The sequence below is a fragment of the Arachis hypogaea genome, chromosome 4 (assembly GCF_003086295.3).
Source record: "Arachis hypogaea cultivar Tifrunner chromosome 4, arahy.Tifrunner.gnm2.J5K5, whole genome shotgun sequence".
NCBI classification, from domain to species: domain Eukaryota; kingdom Viridiplantae; phylum Streptophyta; class Magnoliopsida; order Fabales; family Fabaceae; genus Arachis; species Arachis hypogaea.
The window spans coordinates 99778593-99800740 of NC_092039.1; the positions used below are offsets into that span (position 1 = coordinate 99778593).

The following is a 22148-nucleotide window of genomic DNA, read 5'->3' on the forward strand; positions in this document are numbered from 1 at the left end:
AGCTTTGTATAGGGGTTCACCATCAACTGTGGCTACTTTCTTCCTCTCGGGGAAATATCCTATGCGGCTGTCACTCGCATAGCTAACCAGTCTGGAGGCATCACCCATGGCTAATGGCTACATCCCATCCTCGCAGTGAAAACTAATGCTCACGCACTCTGTCACAGTACGGCTAATCACCGGTTGGTTCCCTCCCCTACTGGAATAGAATCCCTCTTTTGCGTCTGTCACTAACGCCCAGCAGGTTACAGGTTTGAAGCACGTCACAGTCATTCATTACCGGAATCCTACTCGGAATACCACAGACAAGGTTAGACTTTCCGGATTCCCAGGATCCTACTCGGAATACCACAGACAAGGTGAGACTTTCCGGATCCTCATAAATGCCGCCATCTATCTAGCTTATACCACGAAGATTCTGTTGGGGAATCTAAGAGATACGCATTCAATCTCTGTTTCATGTAGAACGGAAGTGGTTGTCAATCACACGCGTTCATAAGTGAGAATGATAATGAGGGTAATCTGACTCATAACATTCATCATGTTCTTGGGTACGAATGAATATCTTGGAATAAGAATAAGATAGAAACCGAATAAGAGAAAATAGAATTGCATTAATACTTGAGGTACAGCAGAGCTCCACACCCTTAATCTATGGTGTGCAGAAACTCCACCGTTGAAAATACATAAGCAAAGGGTTCAGGCATGGCCGAATGGCCAGCCTCCCTAACGTGATCAATGATCTCCTAAGATGAAGAATAAAACAAAACTGAGACCAAAGATGTCTAATACAATAGATAAATGTCCTATATATACTAGACTAGCTACTAGGGTTTACATGAGTAGGTAATTGATGCATAAATCCACTTCTGGGGCCCACTTGGTGTATGCTTGGGCTGAGCTTGATCATTCCACGAGCTAAGGCATTTCTTGGCGTCAAACTCCAGGTTATGACGTGTTTTGGGCGTTCAACTCCGGATAATGACGTTTTTCTGGCGTTTAACTCCAGACAGCAGCATGAACTTGGCGTTTAACGCCAAGTTACGTCGTCATTCTTCGAATAAAGTATGGACTATTATATATTGCTGGAAAGCCCTGGATGTCTACTTTCCAACGCCGTTGAGAGCGCGCCAATTGGAGTTCTGTAGCTCCAGAAAATCCATTTCGAATGCAGGAAGGTCAGAATCCAACAGCATCAGCAGTCCTTTTGTCAGCCTTCTTCAGAGTTTTGCTCAAATCCCTCAATTTCAGTCAGAATTTACCTGAAATCACAGAAAAACACACAAACTCATAGTAAAGTCCAGAAATGTGAATTTATCATAAAAACTAATGAAAACATCCCTAAAAGTAGCTTAAACTTACTAAAAACTATATAAAAACAATGCCAAAAAGCGTATAAATTATCCGCTCATCACAACACCAAACTTAAATTGTTGCTTGTCCCCAAGCAACTGAAAATCAAATAGGATAAAAAGAAGAGAATATACTATAAAGTCCAAAATATCAATGAATATTAATTTAATTAGATGAGCGGGACTTGTAGCTTTTTGCTTCTGAACAGTTTTGGCATCTCACTTTTTCCTTTGTAGTTCAAAGTGATTGGCTTCTCTAGGAACTTAGAATTTCAGATAGTGTTATTGACTTTCCTAGTTAGGCATGTTGATTCTTGAACACAGCTACTTATGAGTCTTGGCTGTGGCCCTAAGCACTTTGTCTTCCAGTATTACCACCGGATACACAAATGCCACAGACACATAGCTGGGTGAACCTTTTCAGATTGTGACTTAGCTTTGCTAAAGTCCCCAGTTAGTGGTGTCCAGAGCTCTTAAGCACACTCTTTAGCTTTGGATCACGACTTTAACCATTCAGTCTCAAGCTTTTCACTTGGACCTTCATGACACAAGCACATGGTTAGGGACAGCTTGATTTAGCCGCTTAGGCCTGGATTTTAATTTCCTTGGGCCCTCCTATCCATTAATGCTCAAAGCCTTGGATCCTTGCTTTAAAATTTTCGCCACTTTTTTTTTTTTTTGCTTTTTCTTGCTTCAAGAATCAATTTCATGATGTTTTTCAGATCATCAATAACATTTCTCTTTGTTCATCATTCTTTCAAGAACCAACAATTTTAACACTCATAAACAACAAGATCAAAAATATGCACTGTTCAAGCATTCATTCAGAAAACAAAAAGTATTGCCACCACATCAATATAATTAAATTAAATTCACTAATAATTTCGAAAATTATGTACTTCTTGTTCTTTTGAATTAAAACATTTTTCTTTTAAGAGAGGTGAAAGATTAATGGATTTTATTCATAGCTTTAAGGCATGGTTACACACTAATGATCATGAAGTAGAGACACAAAAACATAGATAAACACAATATTTAAAAACCGAAAACAGAAAGAAAATAAAGAACAAGGAATGAATCCACCTCTAGTGGCGTCTTCTTCTTGAAGGACCAATGATGTTCTTCAACTCTTCTATGTCCCTTCCTTGCCTTTGTTGCTCCTCCCTCATTGCTCTTTGATCTTCTCTTATTTCTTGGAGAGTGAGGGCGTGTTCATGGTGTTCCACCCTTAATTGTTCAACATTATGGCTCAAGTCTTCCAAAGAGGTACTAAGTTGCTCCCAATAGTTGTTGGGAGGAAAGTGCATTCCTTGAGGCATTTGTTGATGATGAATTTCCTCATGTTCTTCTTGAGGGCCGTGAGGAACTTCTCTTGTTTGCTCCATCCTCTTCTTTGTGATGGGCTTGTCTTCTTCAATGGAGACATCTCCATCTATGATAACTCCGGCTGAATAACATAGATGGCATATGAGGTGGGGGAAGGCTAGCCGTGCCATGTATGAAGGCTTGTCAGCTATTTTGTAGAGTTCATTGGATATGACTTCATGAACTTCCACTTCCTTTCCAATCATGATGCTATGAATCATGATGGCCCGATCCACAGTAACTTCAGATCGGTTGCTTGTAGGGATGATGGATCTTTGGATGAACTCCAACCATCCTCTAGCTACAGGCTTGAGGTCCAGTCTTCTTAGTTGGACTGGTTTGCCTTTGGAGTCTACTCTCCATTGGGCGCCTTCCACACAAATGTCCATTAGGACTTGGTCCAACCTTTGATTAAAGTTGACTCTTCTTGTGTAGGGGCGTTCATCACCTTGCATCATGGGTAGATGGAATGCCAACCTCACATTTTCCGGACTGAAATCTAAGTATTTCCCCCGAACCATTGTGAGATAGTTCTTTGGATTCGGGTTCATACTTTGATCATGGTTCCTAGTGATCCATGCATTAGCATAGAACTCTTAAACCATCAATATTCCGACTTGTTGCATGGGGTTGGTTATGACTTCCCACCCTCTTCTTTGGATCTCATGTCGGATTTCCGGATACTCATTCTTTTTGAGCTTGAAAGGGACCTCGGGGATCACCTTCTTCTTTGCCACAACATCATAGAAGTGGTCTTGGTGGCTCTTGGAGATGAATCTCTCCTTCTCCCATGACTCGGAAGTGGAAGCTTTTGCCTTCCCTTTTCCTTTTCTTGAGGAAACTCCGGTCTTGGGTGCCATTGATGGTGAATGAAAAATAAAAAGCTTAGGCTTTTTACCACACCAAACTTTAAATTTGCTCGTCCTCGAGCAAAAAAAGAAAAGAAGAGTAGAAGAAGAAGAAGAGAATTTTGGTAAAGAAGGAGAGGAGGGGGTTCGGCTATATGAGAGAAGAAGGGGTTTGTGTTGTGTGAAAATGAAGAAGAAAGGAGAGGTATTTATAGGGAGAGGGAGGGTGGGAGTTCGGCCATTTTGGGTGGGAAAGGGTGGGAAATTTAATTTGAATGTAATGGAGGTAGGTGGGGTTTATGGGGAAGAGTGGGTTGATGTGAATGGTGAATGGGGTAATTGGGAAGAGGAATTGAGGTGATTGGTGAAGGTTTTTGGGAAGTGTGACATTGAAAATGAGATTTGGATTAGGAGAGTGTGATTAGGATTAAAAGAAAAGGTAGGTGGGGATCCTGTGGGGTCCACAGATCCTGAGGTGGGGATCCTGTGGGGTCCACAGATCCTGAGGTGAAAAGAAATACCATTCCTTCACCATATAGGCGTGTAAATTGCCTTCATGCATCATTCTGGCGTTCAAACGCCCATGGGTGCATGTTCTGGGCGTTAAACGCCCATGTAATGCTTGTTTCTGGCGTTGAACGCCAGTTTCAAGCTTGTTTCTGGCGTTCAGCGCCAGATTGCCCTCTGTGTGCACATCCTGGCGTTAAACGCCAGGTTGTGGCTTGTTTTGGGCGTTCAGCGCCAGAAAGATGCTCTGTTCTGGCGTTGAACGCCAGCCAGATGCATCTTACTGGCGTTGAACGCCAGTCTGCGCTGCCTCCAGGGTGAAAAATTTTTTTCTTTTGTTTTTGACTCTGTTTTTAATTTCCTTGATTTTTTCGTGACTCCTCATGATCATGTACCTAATTCAACACAAAAATAACACCAAAACAAAACAAAATAAAATAAAATTAGATAAATAAAATTGGGTTGCCTCCCAACAAGCGCTTCTTTAATGTCAATAGCTTGACAGTGGCTCTCATGGAGCCACAAGATGATCAGATCAATTTAGTGTGTTGTCTCCACACCAAACTTAGAGTTTGGATATGGAATTTGAACACCAAACTTAGAGTTTGGTTGTGGCCTCACAACACCAAACTTAGAGGTTGACTGTGTGGGCTCTTCTTGACCTTGAACTGAGAGAAGCTCTTCATGCTTACTCTCCTTTGTCATAGAGGGATGGCCATGTGCCTTAAACACAAGGTAGTCCCCATTCAATTGAAGGACTAACTCACCTCTGTTGACATCTATCACAGCTTCTGCTGTGGCTAGGAAAGGTCTTCCTAGGATGATGGATTCATCATCTTCCTTCCTAGTGTCTAGGATTATGAAATCAGCAGGGATGTAAAGGCCTTCAACCTTCACTAGCACGTCCTCTACTATTCCATAAGCTTGTCTCATTGACTTATCTGCTAATTGTAATGAGAACAAGGCAGGTTGTACCTCAATGATTCCCAGCTTCTCCATTACAGAGAGTGGCATCAGATTTATCCCTGACCCAAGATCACATAGAGCTTTTTCAAAGCTCATGGTGCCAATGGTGCAAGGTACTAAGAACTTGCCAGGATCTTGTTTCTTTTGAGGTAGAGTTTCCTGAATCCAAGTATCTAAATCACTAATGAGCAAGGGAGGTTCACTTTCCCAAGTCTCATTACCAAATAGCTTGGCATTCAGCTTCATGATAGCTCCTAGATATTGAGCAACTTGCTCTCCAGTCACGTCTTCATCCTCTTCAGAGGATGAATAGTCTTCAGAGCTCATGAATGGCAGAAGGAGGTTTAATGGAATCTCTATGGTCTCTAGATGAGCCTCAGAGTCCTCTGGACCCTTAATAGGAAACTCCTTCTTGCTTGAAGGACGTCCCAGGAGGTCTTCCTCACTAGGATTTTCGTCCTCCTCCTCCCTAGTGCATTCGGCCACTTTGATTAAATCAATGGCCTTGCACTCTCCTTTTGGATTCTCTTCTGTATTGCTTGGGAGAATACTGGGGGGAGTTTCAATGACTTTCTTACTCAGCTGGCCCACTTGTGCCTCCAAATTTCTAATGGAGGATCTTGTTTCATTCATGAAACTGAAAGTGGCCTTTGACAGATCAGAGACTATATTAGCTAAATTAGAAGTATTTTGTTCAGAGTTCTCTGTCTGTTGCTGAGAAGATGATGGATATGGCTTACTATTGTTTAGCCTATTGCGTCCACCATTGTTAAAGCCTTGTTGAGGCTTTTGTTGATCCTTCCAGGAGAAATTTGGATGATTTCTCCATGATGGGTTATAGGTGTTTCCATAGGGTTCACCCATGTAATTAACCTCTGCCATGGCAGGGTTCTCAGGATCATAAGCTTCTTCAGAAGCTGCCTCTCTAGTACTGTTGGATGCATGTTGCAATCCATTCAGATTTTGAGAGATTATGTTGACCTGTTGAGTCAGCATTTTGTTCTGAGCCAATATGGCATTCAGAGCATCAATTTCAAGAACTCCTTTCTTCTGAGGTATCCCATTATTCACAGAATTCCTCTCAGAGGTATACATGAACTGGTTGTTTGCAACCATGTCAATGAGTTCTTGTGCCTCTTCAGGCGTTTTCTTCAGGTGAATAGATCCACCTGCAGAATGGTCTAATGACATTTTCGAAAATTCAGATAGACCATAATAGAATATATCTAATAGGGTCCATTCTGAAAACATGTCAGATGGACATCTTTTGGCCAGCTGCTTGTATCTTTCCCAAGCTTCATAGAGGGATTCACCATCTTTTTGTTTGAAGGTTTGAACATCCACTCTCAGCTTGCTCAGCTTTTGAGGAGGAAAGAATTTATCCAAGAAGGCAGTGACCAGCTTATCCCAGGAGTCCAGGCTATCCTTAGGTTGTGAATCCAACCATATTCTAGCTCTGTCTCTTACAGCAAAAGGGAAAAGCATGAGTCTGTAGACTTCAGGATTAACTCCATTCGTCTTTACAGTATCACAGACTTGCAAGAATTCAGTTAAAAACTGATAAGGATCTTCAGATGGAAGTCCATAAAACTTGCAGTTTTGTTGCATTAAAGCAACTAGTTGAGGCTTAAGCTCAAAGTTATTGGCTCCAATGGCAGGAATGGAGATGCTTCTTCCATCAAACTTGGATGTTGGCTTTGTGAAATCACCAAGCATTCTCCTTGCATTATTATCATTATTATTTGCGGCTGCCATGTCCTTCTCCTGTTCGAAAATTTCTGAAAGATTGTTTCTGGATTGTTGTAATTTAGCTTCTCTTAATTTTCTCTTTAGAGTCCTTTCAGGTTCTGGATCAGCTTCAACAAGAGTGCCTTTATCCTTGTTCCTGCTCATAAGAAAGAGAAGAAAACAAGAAAAGAAAAAGGAATTCTCTATGTCACAGTATAGAGATTCCCTTATGTTAGTAGAAGAAGAAAGAGGTAGAAGAATGAAGAAGGAAATTCGGATTTGTGGATGAAGAGAGGTGAAGAGAAGTGTTAATAATTAAATAGAAAAAGAGAGGAGAGGGAGACGATTTTCGAAAATAATTTTTTGAAAAAGAAGTTAGTAATTTCGAAAATTAAAAATAAAATAAGTTTAAAATTAAAATGTAAAACAATTAAAAAGAATTTTTGAAAAAGAGAGGGAGAATTTTCGAAAATTAGAGAGAGATAGGTAGTTAGTTGATTTTGAAAAAGGTAAGAGACAAACAAAAAAAAGTTAGTTAGTTGATTGAAAAAGATTTGAAATCAAATTTTGAAAAAGATAAGAGGATAAGAAGTTAGATAGGGTATTTTGAAATCAAATTTTGAAAAAGATAAAATTTTGAAAAAGATAAGATAAAAGATAAAAAGATATATGTGAAAAAGATATTTTGAAAAAGATTTAATTTTAAAAATTACTTAACTAACAAGAAACTACAAGATAAGATTCTAGAATTTAAAGATTGAATCTTTCTTAACAAGAAAGTAACAAACTTCAAATTTTTGAACCAATCACATTAATTGTTAGCATATTTTCGAAAATTTGATAAAAAGATAAGAAAAAGATTTTGAAAATATTTTGAAAAATAAGTTTGAAATTTTCGAAAATTATATAAAAAAATGAAAAAGATATGATTTTTGAAAAAGATTTTGAAAAGATAAGATTTTTAAAATTGAAATTTTGACTTGACTTGTAAGAAACAACTAATTTTTAAAAATTTTTGACCAAGTCAACCCAAAATTTCGAAAATTTGGAGGAAAATAAGGAAGAGATAATTTTTTTGATTTTTGAATTTTTAAAGAAAAACACAAAAATGACCCAAAACATGAAAATTTTGGATCAAGACACAAGATGCATGCAAGAATGCTATGAATGTCAAGATGAACACCAAGAACACTTTGAAGATCATGATGAACATCAAGAACATTATTTTAAAAAATTTTTGATGCAAAGAAAACATGCAAGACACCAAACTTAGAAATCTTTAATGCATGAAAAATATGGATGCAAAGATGCACATGAAAAACAAGAAAAGACACAAAACAAGAAAACATCAAGATCAAACAAGAAGACTTGTCAAGAACAACTTGAAGATCATGAAGAACACTATGAATGCATGAGATTTTCGAAAAGAATGCAAGAAAAATTTTAAAGGCATGCAATTGACACCAAACTTAAAAATTGACTCAAGACTCAAACAAGAAACATAAAATATTTTTGATTTTTATGATTTTCTAATTTTTTTGTATTTTTATTAAATTTTTTTTTTTTTTTTGAAAATAAGGTTTGTAAAAACGAAAAATAAAAGAAAATTTTTGAAAAAGATTTTTGAAAAGAAAAGTACCTAATCTGAGCAACAAGATGAACCGTCAGTTGTCCATACTCGAACAATCCCCGGCAACGGCGCCAAAAACTTGGTGGACGAAATTGTGATTTCTATCTTTTGAGCTTTAGCATATATTTACTCTTAGGGTACTGTTTATTCTCACAACTCCGTTCAACTAACCAGCAAGTGTACTGGGTCGTCCAAGTAATAAACCTTACGTGAGTAAGGGTCGAATCCACAGAGATTGTTGGTATGAAGCAAGCTATGGTCACCTTGTAAATCTCAGTTAGGGAGATTAAAGGGTAATTGTGATTATTGGAATAAAGAAATAAAAAGGAATAATAAAAGGGATAGAACACTTATGCAGATTCATTGGTAGGAATTTCAGATAAGCGGATGGAGATGCTGTAGAGCCCAAGGACGCCTGCTCTCCTACTGCTTCTATTCAATCCTTCTTACTCCTTTCCATGGCAAGCTTTGTATAGGGGTTCACCATCAACTGTGGCTACTTTCTTCCTCTCGGGGAAATATCCTATGCGGCTGTCACTCGCATAGCTAACCAGTCTGGAGGCATCACCCATGGCTAATGGCTACATCCCATCCTCGCAGTGAAAACTAATGCTCACGCACTCTGTCACAGTACGGCTAATCACCGGTTGGTTCCCTCCCCTACTGGAATAGAATCCCTCTTTTGCGTCTGTCACTAACGCCCAGCAGGTTACAGGTTTGAAGCACGCCACAGTCATTCATTACCGGAATCCTACTCGGAATACCACAGACAAGGTTAGACTTTCCGGATTCCCAGGATCCTACTCGGAATACCACAGACAAGGTGAGACTTTCCGGATCCTCATAAATGCCGCCATCTATCTAGCTTATACCACGAAGATTCTGTTGGGGAATCTAAGAGATACGCATTCAATCTCTGTTTCATGTAGAACGGAAGTGGTTGTCAATCACACGCGTTCATAAGTGAGAATGATAATGAGGGTAATCTGACTCATAACATTCATCATGTTCTTGGGTACGAATGAATATCTTGGAATAAGAATAAGATAGAAACCGAATAAGAGAAAATAGAATTGCATTAATACTTGAGGTACAGCAGAGCTCCACACCCTTAATCTATGGTGTGCAGAAACTCCACCGTTGAAAATACATAAGCAAAGGGTTCAGGCATGGCCGAATGGCCAGCCTCCCTAACGTGATCAATGATCTCCTAAGATGAAGAATAAAACAAAACTGAGACCAAAGATGTCTAATACAATAGATAAATGTCCTATATATACTAGACTAGCTACTAGGGTTTACATGAGTAGGTAATTGATGCATAAATCCACTTCTGGGGCCCACTTGGTGTATGCTTGGGCTGAGCTTGATCATTCCACGAGATAAGGCATTTCTTGGCGTCAAACTCCAGGTTATGACGTGTTTTGGGCGTTCAACTCCGGATAATGACGTTTTTCTGGCGTTTAACTCCAGACAGCAGCATGAACTTGGCGTTTAACGCCAAGTTACGTCGTCATTCTTCGAATAAAGTATGGACTATTATATATTGCTGGAAAGCCCTGGATGTCTACTTTCCAACGCCGTTGAGAGCGCGCCAATTGGAGTTCTGTAGCTCCAGAAAATCCATTTCGAGTGCAGGGAGGTCAGAATCCAACAGCATCAGCAGTCCTTTTGTCAGCCTTCTTCAGAGTTTTGCTCAAATCCCTCAATTTCAGTCAGAATTTACCTGAAATCACAGAAAAACACACAAACTCATAGTAAAGTCCAGAAATATGAATTTATCATAAAAACTAATGAAAACATCCCTAAAAGTAGCTTAAACTTACTAAAAACTATATAAAAACAATGCCAAAAAGCGTATAAATTATCCGCTCATCAAAACCCCACCTACCTCACCATTCAAATTCAAACCACTTTCCCTCCCAACCCACCCTCACATGACCGAACCATACACCCCCTCTCCACTCCTATATAAACCCATCTTCACTCCTTCATTTTCACACAACCAAAACACCACTTCTCCCCTTGGCCGAACCACAAAGCCACCTCCATCTCCTCTATTTCTTCTTCTTCTACTCTCTTCTTTCTTCTTTTGCTCGAGGACGAGCAAACCTTCTAAGTTTGGTGTGGTAAAAGCATTGCTTTTTGTTTTTCCATAACCATTTATGGCATCTAAGGCCGGAGAAACCTCTAGAAAGAGGAAAGGGAAGGCAAAAGCTTCCAACTCCGAGTCATGGAAGATGGAGAGATTCATCTCAAGGGTGCATCAAGACCACTTCTATGAAGTTATGGCCATGAAGAAGGTGATCCCCGAGGTCCCCTTCAAGCTCAAAAAGGGTCAACTTTGATCAAAGGTTGGACCAAGTCCTCATAGACATTTGTGAAGAGGGCGCTCAATGGAAGAGAGATTCAAGAGAGAAGCTGGTTCAACTGAGAAGGCATGACCTCAAGCCCATGGCTAGAGGATGGTTAGAGTTTATCCAACGCTCAATCATTCCCACTAGCAACCGGTCCGAAGTTACTATAGACCGGGCTATCATGATTCATAGCATCATGATTGGAGAGGAAGTAGAAGTTCATGAGGTTATATCCCAAGAACTTTATAAGGTGGCGGACAAGTCCTCTACCTTGGCAAGGTTAGCTTTCCCTCATCTCATTTGTCACCTCTATTATTCAGTTGGAATTGACATAGAGGGAGACATCCTCATTGATGAAGACAAGCCCATCACTAAGAAGAGGATGGAGCAAACAAGAGATCCCACTCACCATGAAATCCCTGAGATGCCTCAAGGGATGCACTTTCCTCCACAAAACTACTGGGAGCAAATCAACATCTCCCTAGGAGAATTGAGTTCCAACATGGGACAACTAAGGGTGGAGTACCAAGAACATTCCATTCTCCTCCATGAAATTAGAGAAGATCAAAGAGTCATGAGAGAGGAGCAACAAAGGCAAGGAAGAGACATTGAGGAGCTCAAGCACTCCATAAGATCTTCAAGAGGAAGAACAAGCCGCCATCACTAAGGTGGACCCGTTCTTTAATCTCCTTGTTCTTTAATTTCATGTCTTTCGAATTTTTCATGCTTATGTTTATCTATGTTTGTGTCTTATGATCATTAGTGTCTTAGTGTCTATGCCTTAAAGTTATGAATGTCCTATGAATCCATAACCTTTCTTAAATGAAAAATGTTCTTAATTGAAAAAGAGAAGAATTGCATGAATTTCAGATTTTATAACAGATTGATTATTTTGATGTGGTGGCAATACTTTTGACTTCTGAATGTATGCTTGAACAGTGCATATGTCTTTTGAATTTGTTGTTCATGAATGTTGGCTCTTGAAAGAATGATGAAAAAGGAGACATGTTACTGAGGATCTGAAAAATCATAGAAATGATTCTTGAAGCAAGAAAAAGCAGTGAATACAAAAAAAATTCGAAAAAAAAAAGAAAGAGAGGAAAAAGAAAAAAGAAAAAGAAATAATAAAGTTGTGATCCAAGGCAAAAAGAGTGTGCTTAAGAACCCTGGACACCTCTAATTGGGGACTCTAGCAAAGCTGAGTCACAATCTGAAAAGGTTTACCCAGTTATGTGTCTGTGGCATGTATGTATCCAGTGGTAATACTGGAAGACAGAGTGCTTTGGGCCACAGCCAAGACTCATAAAGTAGCTATATTCAAGAATCATCATACTTAACTAGGAGAATCAATAACACTATCTGGATTCTGAGTTCCTATAGAAGCCCATCATTCTGAATTTCAAAGGATAAAGTGAGATGCCAATACTGTTCAGAGGCAAAAAGCTAAGAGCCCCGGTCATCGAATTAATACTGATCTTCATAGATATTTTTGGAACTCATTGCATATTCTCTTCTTTTTATCTTATTTGATTTTCAGTTGCTTGGGGACAAGCAACAATTTAATTTTGGTGTTGTGATGAGCGGATAATTTATACGCTTTTTGGCATTATTTTTAGTATGTTTTTAGTATGTTTTAGTTAGTTTTTATTATATTTTTATTATTTTTTAGTTAAAATTCACTTTTCTGGACTTTACTATGAGTTTCTATGTTTTTCTGTGATTTCAGGTATTTTCTGGCTGAAATTGAGGGATCTGAGCAAAAATCTGATTCAGAGGCTGAAAAGGACTGTAGATGCTGTTGGATTCTGACCTTCCTGCACTTGAAGTGGATTTTCTGGAGCTACAGAAGCCTACTTGGCGCGTTCTCAACTGCGTTGGAAAGTAGACATCCTGGGCTTTCCAGCAATGTATAATAGTCCATACTTTACCCAAGATTTGATGGCCCAAACTGGCGTTCCAAATCAGCTCAAAACTGCCCAGCGTTAAACGCCGGAACTGGCACAAGAATGGGAGTTAAACGCCCAAAATGGCACAAAAGCTGGCGTTTAACTCCAAGAAGAGTCTCTACACGAAAATGCTTCAATTCTCAGCCTAAGCACACACCAAGTGGGTCCGGAAGTGGATTTTTATGTCATTTACTCATTTCTGTAAACCCTAAGCTACTAGTTCTCTACAAATAGGACCTTTTGCTATTGTATTTTCATCTTTTGATCACTTTAGATCTCTAGATCATCTTTGGACGTCTAGTTCTTAGATCATGGGGGCTGGCCTCTCGGCCATGCCTAGACCTTGTTCTTATGTATTTTCAACGGTGGAGTTTCTACACACCATAGATTAAGGTGTGGAGCTCTGCTGTACCTCGAGTATTAATGCAATTACTATTGTTCTTCTATTCAATTCAGCTCATTCTTGTTCTAAGATATTCATTCGCACCCAAGAACATGATGAATGTGATGATTATGTGACGCTCATCATCATTCTCACTTATGAACGCGTGCCTAACAACCACCTCCATTCTACAAGCAAACAAGGCTTGAATGTTTATCTCTTGGATTTCTTAATCGGAATCTTCGTGGTATAAGCTAGAATTGATGGCGGCATTCAAGAGAATTCGGAAGGTTTGAACCTTGTCTGTGGTATTCTGAGTAGGATTCAAGGATTGAATGACTGTGACGAGCTTCAAACTCGCGATTGTGGGGCGTTAGTGACAGACGCAAAAGAATCACTGGATTCTATTCCGACATGATCAAGAACCGACAGCTAAATAGTCGTGCTGTGACAGAGCGCGTTGAACATTTTCAGTGAGAGGATGGGAGGTAGCCACTGACAATGGTGAAACCCTACATATAGCTTGCCAAAGAAAGGAGTAAGAAGGATTGGATCAAGACAGTAGGAAAGCAGAGAGACGGAAGGGACAAAGCATCTCCATACGCTTATCTGAAATTCTCACCAATGAATTACATAAGTATCTCTATCTTTATTTTATGCTTTATTCGTAAATCATCTATAACCATTTGAATTTGCCTGACTGAGATTTACAAGATGACCATAGCTTGCTTCATACCAACAATCTCTGTGGGATCGACCCTTACTCGCGTAAGGTTTATTACTTGGACGACCCAGTGCACTTGCTGGTTAGTTGTGCGAAGTTGTGATAAAGAGTTGAGATTACAATTGTGCGCACCATGTTGATGGCGCCATTGATGATCACAATTTCATGCACCATTGCACTTCAACATGATGAATGTGATGATCTGTGACACTCATCATCATTCTCACCTATGAACGCGTGACTGACAACCACTTCCGTTCTACCTTAGACCAGGCGCATATCTCTTGGATTCCTTAATCAGAATCTTCGTGGTATAAGCTCAAATTGATGGCAGCATTCATGAGAATCTGAAAAGTCTAAATCTTGTCTGTGGTATTCCGAGTAGGATTCCGGGATTGAATGACTGTGACGAGCTTCAAACTCGCGATTGTTGGGCGTGATGACAAACGCAAAAGAATCAAGGGATTCTATTCCAACATGATCGAGAACTGACAATTGATTAGCCGTGCCGTGACAGAGCATTTGGACCTTTTTCACTGAGAGGATGGGATGTAGCCATTGACAACGGTGATGCCCTACATATAGCTTGCCATGGAAAGGAATAAGAAGGATTGAAGGAAGACAGTAGGAAAGTAGAGATCCAACAGGGACAAGCACCTCCACACACTTATCTGAAATTCCCACCATTAAATTACATGAGTAACTCTATCTTTATTTTCTGTTTTATTTATTATTCGAAAACTCCATAACATTTACTATCCGCCTAACTGAGATTTACAAGATGACTATAGCTTGCTTCATACCAACAATCTCCGTGGGATCGACCCTTACTCACGTAAGGTATTACTTGGATGACCCAGTGTACTTGCTGGTTAGTTGTGCGGAGTTGTGACTAAGTGTGATTCACGTTTGAGAGCACTCCAAGTTTTTGGCGCCATTGTTGATGATCACAATTTCGTGCACCACACATAAAATGAAGAAAAAACAGTAAAAACTCAAAAAAAATCAAATAAATAATAAAACCAATGCAACAGAAAAATAACTAAGGATACGAAATCATCGGGTTGCCACACGACAAGCACTTACCGTCACTAGCTTGACGGTCAGCTCCTCTAAGGAGGAGAATCATAGGGACTCAACTCCTCACCCCTCACTGTGAATCTTCTCCCTGTGTCCTCATAAAGTAGCTCAATATGCTCTAGAGAGAGGATTCTGTTTACTGTATAAGTGAACACTAGATTGCTAGTCAACACCACCTTCATTCCTCGGGAGAAGTCTTCAGTAGGAATCTTTTTGTTTCTCCATCCCCTGAGTACTTTCTTCTTTTTGGGAAAGTCTTCAGTGGGAATCTTTTTGTTTCTCCATTCCCTGGGTACTTTCTTATTTTTGGGATCCTCCGCCTTGGTGGATGATGCATTCCCGACACCAAACATAGGTTTGATGTCAGGAGGAATTTTATTGGTTGTCACCAAAGGAGGTTTGAGCTGCGATTTCCGCTGTGTATCATCAGGGGGTTCTTGAAGGTTTGAATCAATAAGCTCAGTCTGCATGCACCTCTCTTCTTCACCTACTGAATGTATATCTTTGAAGACATGAAAGACTAGTTGCTCATCATGCACTCTAAGCACTAATTCACCTTCTTCCACATCAATTAGAGCTCTCCCAGTGGCTAGAAAATGGTCTTCCTAGGATTATAGAGGCATTCTCATCCTCCTCCGTATCAAGAATCACAAAATCTATTGGGCCACTTTGACTAAGACATTCTCCACTAATCTATATGCAGACTTTATAGATTTATCTGCCATCTGTAATGCTATCCTTGTGGGTTGTACCTCTTGGATTTGCAACTTCTTCATCACAGACAAGGACATTAAATTTATGCTTGCCCGCAGATCACATAGGGCTTTATCAAAGGTGGTACTCCCAATAGTACATGGAATTTGAAAGCTCCCTGGATCTGGCATCTTCCTTGGCAAATTATTCTGAATGATGGCACTACATTCCTTAGTCAGGACCACTGTCTCATCACCCTTTAAAGGTTTCTTCTTTGACAACAACTCCTTCAAGAACTTGACATAGAGAGGCATTTTCTCCAAAACCTCAACAAAAGGAATATTGATTTGTAACTTTCTGAAGACTTTCAAGAACTTTGAAAACTGCTTGTCCTTAGTCTCCTTTTGAAGTCTCTGAGGATATGGCATTTTAGGCTTGTACTCAGACACCTTAGGCAATGTAGGATGAGTGTCAAGAGAGACTGGGAATGGATTATCTGCACGCCTAGGAGGGACGTTCTCCACCTCTTCTTTCTTCTCCTCTGGAGCTTCTTTTTCAACAGGCTCATCAGTAACTTGTACTTCCGTACTTGCCACTTGTCCACTTATCAAGGTGATAGCCTTGCACTCCTCTCTTGGATTTGGAATTGTATTACCAGGAAGGCTATTAGTGGTCCTCTGATGAATTTCATTAATTTTTGTGGCTAATTGACCCATCTAAATCTCCAAGTTCTTGATTGATGTTCTGGTTTCATGTATAAAGCTTGCCATTAGTGCTTCCAAATTAGTAGTATTCTGAGACTGAGGAGTTGCTTGCTGAGATGACTGAAACTGGTGGTTATTAAAATTATTCTGTTAAAAACCACCTTGAGAATTATTATTAAAATTCTGGGGTCTCTAAGGTTGGTCTCTCCACCCAAAATTTGGGTGACTTCTCCACCTCTGATTATAGGTCTTAGAGTATGGATCATTATTGGGATTTCTTGGAGCATTCCCCATGTAATTGACCTATTCAGTAGAAGATTGAGCATAATTATAATTCTCACCTTGCATAAAGCTGCCAGTCATGTCATAAGAGGCTTCTTAGGGTACATTCTGAGTGTTGACAGCTGAAACTTGCATTCTACTCAACCATTGAGTAATCAGATTTATTTGTTGAGACAAAAGCTTGTTCTGAGCAAGAAGAGCATCAATAGCTTCCACATCCAAAATGCCTCTCTTTTAAGAGGTCTCAGAGTTCACAGGATTCCTATTAGAAGCGTATAAAAATTAGTTGTTAGCAACTAACTCAATAAGCTCAGTAGTCTCCTCTAGCATCTTCTTTATGTGTAATGAACCACCTTCAGAATGATCTAAACTCATCTTGGACATTTCGCCTAAGCCCTCATAAAAGATATCCAACTGAGTCCACTTAAAAAACATGTCTGGAGGGTATTGTCTAGTCAGTAGCTTGAATCTCTCCCAAGCTTCATAAAGGTTCTTACCTTCTTTCTGTTTGAAAGTCTGAACTTCCACCCTCAACTTAGTTAGCTTTTGTGGTGGAAAAAATCTAGTCAGAAATCTAGTGACTACCTTGTCCCAAGTATCCAGACTCTCTTTGGATTGAGAATCTAACCACACTTTACTCTATCCTTCACAGCAAATGGAAAAAGCATGAGTTTATACACCTCAGGATTCACTCCATTGGTCTTCACAGTATCACAAATCTGCAGAAAATCAGATTGGGTCTTCATGAGGAAGTCTGTGATACTGACAATTTTGTTGCACAAGAGTGACAAGCTGAGGGTTCAATTTAAAATTGTTTGCAACTATAGGATGCACCACAATGCTTTTTCCATCAAGATCTGCATTGGGAGCAGTGTTTGAGCCAAGCACTCTTCTGGGTTCTTCATTCCTAATTGGATTTGCCACATTGGCATTAGCAGCATTAGTATGATCCATGTTGGACTCTGTAGCCTTGTAAAGTCTTGCTTGTTGCAAATGCCGCCTCAAATTCCTTTTAGGTTTAGGATCAAAGTCTAAAAGGGGCTCTTTATCCCTGTTTCTGCTCATAAACAAACAGAAAATAAATGAAAGTCGAAATCTTTACGTCAGAATGCAGAGAATTTCCAGTGAAGTAATATGTGTAAAAGAAATAAAATGAAATAAACTGAACAACTAAAGCAGAACAATTCAAAAATTACTAAACAGAAATTGGAAAAAGAAAATTTTAAAAATAAAAAAATAAAAATAAATAAAATAATTAAATAAAATAATTAGCAACACCAAACATTTCAAATAATAATGAACCTTAATTGATGTAGAATTACAAAATTAAAGTAAAAAAATAATTAGAACTAATAAAATAGAAAAAAAATAAATTTAATGCAAGGAACAACGAAAGTAAAATGAAGCAAAATAAAATAAAAAGAAGACAACGGAAAGAAAAGAAAAATAAAATAACAAGATAAACCAATTAATTTTATGAAACAAATAAAAGCAAATGAAAATTAAAAGGAATGTAACAGGCAAAAGAGGAAGGGGTATGTAAACGAAGAAAAAAAATGAATGGACAATAAAAATTAATAATACTAAAAATAATTTAATTGAAAGAAAAATTATCTAATCTAAGCAATTAAATAACGAGTAACGGCGCCAAAAAATTTGATATGAAATTTATAACTCCAAATTAACTGGTAAGTATACCAGATCGTACCAAATAATACCTTAGCTGAGTGAGGGTCGATTTCACAAAGATTGATGGATTAAGCAACAATGGTTGAGTGATTTACTTAATCAGACAGACAGAAAATAGTGTTTGAGAGTTCAATAACATTAACAGTAAATTCAGAATATCAGAAAGCATGTAGTAAATAGTTTGCGAAATATATGAAGAAACAAGGTTTAATTACTCTGTTGGTCCCTATAGTTTTGCGAAATTTTCAATTAGGTCCCTATACTTTTTTTTCTTTTAATTGGGTCCCTATACGTTATTTTTTTTTCAATTTAGTCCCTATTAACGTTAAACGTCAAAAAAATATTAGTGAATTGTGAAATTACTTTTATACCCTTAGGGACCTAATTGAAAAGAAAAAAATATAGGGACTAAATTGAAATCAGATAAAATATAAAAAGGGTTGTGTAAAGTGCTGTATGAACAGAATAGCATATGAAAAACCATTAGAACTCTGCCTCAAGATCTAATGAAAATGGCATCATAAAAGCATTGTTTGGAGTGGTCATCAATCATCATTCTTTCCAGGTAAGTGGCAAACATAAAACTGTTGTGGAGATATATTGTAATTTAGTACAGTGCACAAAGATAATAAAATCGCCTTCATTTTCTTTCCATGCCATGATATGAACCAATATATCTGCTTTACATATTTACTTTCCCATAGTATTAGTTATTACATGAACAAAATTGAAGCTCAACAATATATATATAAGATAGCACAGTTAAATTATAAATAGCATCTCTGGCCAGAAAAAAGAAAAGTCTTTGCCGTTGAAGTTTACTTGTTAGTCTAGAGTTTTATATCTATTCGGTTGTTTGAGCATGTTATGCCTTTCCAATATTGTCCACACAGATCATCATCACTCACTTGCCAACCTAGCTGTGAAGGTGAGATCATAGATTGAAATAAAATTCTTATAGCGGCCACTGCATCAAACATCAGAAAAGAGATAATTTAGCAAACCCAAAACATGCATTCATCATCATTGAGTTTACATATCTAAAGATATGGGATAACACTCTAGACAAAGTGAACCATTAAGCAATAACCTTCAATATTTTACATCTATACATAAGTATACAATCTGGGTGCTTAATCTTAAATCTAAATTTAGAAAATTATGGATAGTAAAAAAAAGAAGACAAAAGGCAACCCCTTTCTCCAGTGACTTAAGGAAAGAAACAATGGAAAGAAAACCTACAGATAATACCACACATTTCATAAACAATCAACTCCCATAGTAACAATTAAAAACTAAAATATACTACTTAATCATTTCATGAACATTCAACTCCGATAATTAAAAATTTGATCTTCAAACTCTTGAGCCAAATTTTGTAATAAACAAAAATTAAAATTGGTGTCTTGTGATCAGCAAACTAGAGTAAAGGAGTGGTATGGTCTTGTGCAATTATACAGAAGACAGGCTCAAGTAACTTGCAAAAATCATAGTTACTAAGTACTGCAAAGGAACATCCTATTATTTGGATCAGACAGGACAAAGCCCTGACAAAGATGAGTATACTAACATGAGAAATTGCTATAGTCCAATAAACTAAATATAATCTCTTAGAAAGTTAATTTTAAGAGTATTCTGTCATACTCAAATCATAACTCATCCAGAAAAGCAAAACAATGATATAATTTTATAGCAAATCACAAGAATATAATAATTACAAAGAGTGTTTTCCTCTTTTCTTTTATGGAAATTGAACAACAAAATAGAGCACATACATGCTGAGAATAAAAAACGAGAAATATTTTGACTACTATACTGAGATTCAAACTAATTTTAATTAAATTTGTTCATCTAATCTAAGGCAAGCCTAAGACCATCGATTAGAATGAAATATTTTCAAGAGAACAAAGGCAAAGAGAGAGAAGAACCTACTCGTGAGTCTGCCGAAAGAGAAACTCGCTGGAAGAGAAGCCGCTGGAAGAGATGTCGCTGGAGGAGAAGTCACAGGAGGAGACGTCGCCGAAGGAGACCGTCACTGGAGAAGACGTTGCAGAAGGAGGTCACTGCTGGAGGAGACGCCGCTGGAGGAGACGTTGCCGGAGGAGACCATGAAAGGTACCTTCCTGGACTTCTCCGACATTGAAATGTGCGGGAAGAAGATGAACCCTAAAACCCTATTACTGTGAAACAGAAACAGAAAAAAGAAGAAGAAGAAAGAAGAGAAAGTAGTGGTGTGGTGAGGGAAGAACCGCAGAGAGAGGTTGCAGAAGGAAGCGAAGGGAGGGAGAGTGTGTCAGAGTGAGACCGTTGAGGAGGTGGAGCTCACGCACTACTATTGTTCGGGTTTATATATAAATTGCGAACAGAGAGAGCTATATGTGAGTGTTGAAGTGAGAATTGGTTGTTTTGGAATTTTAAAAATTATAAGAGTGTTTTGTTATTCTAAAAGAGAGAATATTCGTTTTTTTAATGGAATATTCTGTTATTTTAGACGTTTTTGTCACGGTAGGGATTTAATTAAAAAAAAAATAACGTATGGGGATCCAATTAAAAGGAAAAAAAGTATAAGGACCTAATTGAAAATTTTGCGAAACTATAAGGACTAACAGAGTAATTAAACCAAGAAACAATTAAGGTTCCAAAGATATTTATTTTCTGGATTAACTTTTCTTACCAACTAATTTAATCATGCAAGATTCAATTTATGCCAAATTATATGTGACTAAACTCTAATTCCTTAAACCTTTTTAGTCTCCTCTAACCTTCATCAATCACCAATTCCTTGGTCACTTAATTCCAGTTAGAGGGTTAAGTTCAATTCTACTTTATATGCCATAGAAATCCTAATTATCCAAATATAAGAGGATTATATATTACGTATCCCGTTAAGTCCAGATAATTAGAAATTTAGGAGAAATTATTTTTAAGCTATTGTTTAGGTAAAGAGCTTTTCCAAGTTTTACAAGAACTCAATTAGAATATGGGTCATACTTCTGTTCCATCCAGATTCATAAGATAAAGAACGAAAACAATTCTTGAAATTGAAATCAATATATGAATTAAAATAAAACAGTAATAGTATTAATCTATAGAATAAAAAGAGCTCATAACCTTAACAGTGGAGGTTTATTTGCTCATGATTCAGAGAGAAAAACAAGGATTCTGAAAAACTGTAAAGTGCGGAATGAGGTATAAGAGAAGAGGTTCCGAAAGACTGAATCTTTTCCCTTTTATATCTAATCTTAATTAATGTAAAATATATTTTCTAAAAATTAAATAATATATTTTCCTATTTATAAAAGAAATAAAGTTAAATCAAAATTTATTAATTGCTTCTCGTGCAGCCTCTGGATGTATTGGGGACCACTTGTTTCATTAAGGTCCATGCTAAACTTGAGAATTTCCAAGTTCAGTGTGGAGGAGGCAATGGCTTCTTCATTGGTTTTTCTTTGAGTCCACGCTGAACTTGGGGTGATATGCGCATTCTCCCTTTAGTTTTTCAATGCCGCTGAAATCACATCAATTGAACCTTTTTAGCTCAAGTTATTTCTATTTGAGTACAAGGAGGTCGGAGTTGACAGCATCATTCACTTTCTTCCTTTTCTGCTACAAAACTCCGTCAAATCCATCCGAATGTTACCTAAAATAAACAAAAATTACAAACAACTCAAAGTAGCATTCATAGTGGCTAAAAGTAATTGAATCTTGATTAAACTTAGTAATTCAAATACAAATTCACTAGGAAAAGATAGAAAAGATGCTCACGCATCAGTACATCCGACTCTTGAAGTTGCTGAGATGGTGCCTCGGATTGGTAGTTCCATCATAGAGATCCATGTCGGGAGTTTTAAAATTCCTGAGAGCTCTAGCTCGTATGATCTCTTCAACAAATGGA

The 22148-nt window shown here is 38.0% G+C and overlaps 1 long non-coding RNA gene and 1 other non-coding gene across 2 annotated transcripts; one reads left to right on the top strand and one right to left on the bottom strand.

Annotated features, from left to right (window-relative positions):
- Window positions 1-16997: 16997 nt before the first annotated feature.
- LOC112798792 (small nucleolar RNA R71) lies at window positions 16998-17101 on the top strand. Its single transcript, XR_003200389.1, has one exon. It is a non-coding gene; the product is annotated as a small nucleolar RNA R71 (small nucleolar RNA).
- Window positions 17102-18879: 1778 nt separating this feature from the next.
- Window positions 18880-20662, bottom strand: LOC112797043 (uncharacterized). Its single transcript, XR_003199568.3, has 2 exons — window positions 20186-20662; window positions 18880-19220 (listed from the first exon to the last, which is right to left on the bottom strand). It is a non-coding gene; the product is annotated as an uncharacterized lncRNA (long non-coding RNA).
- Between the last annotated feature and the right edge of the window lie 1486 nt (window positions 20663-22148).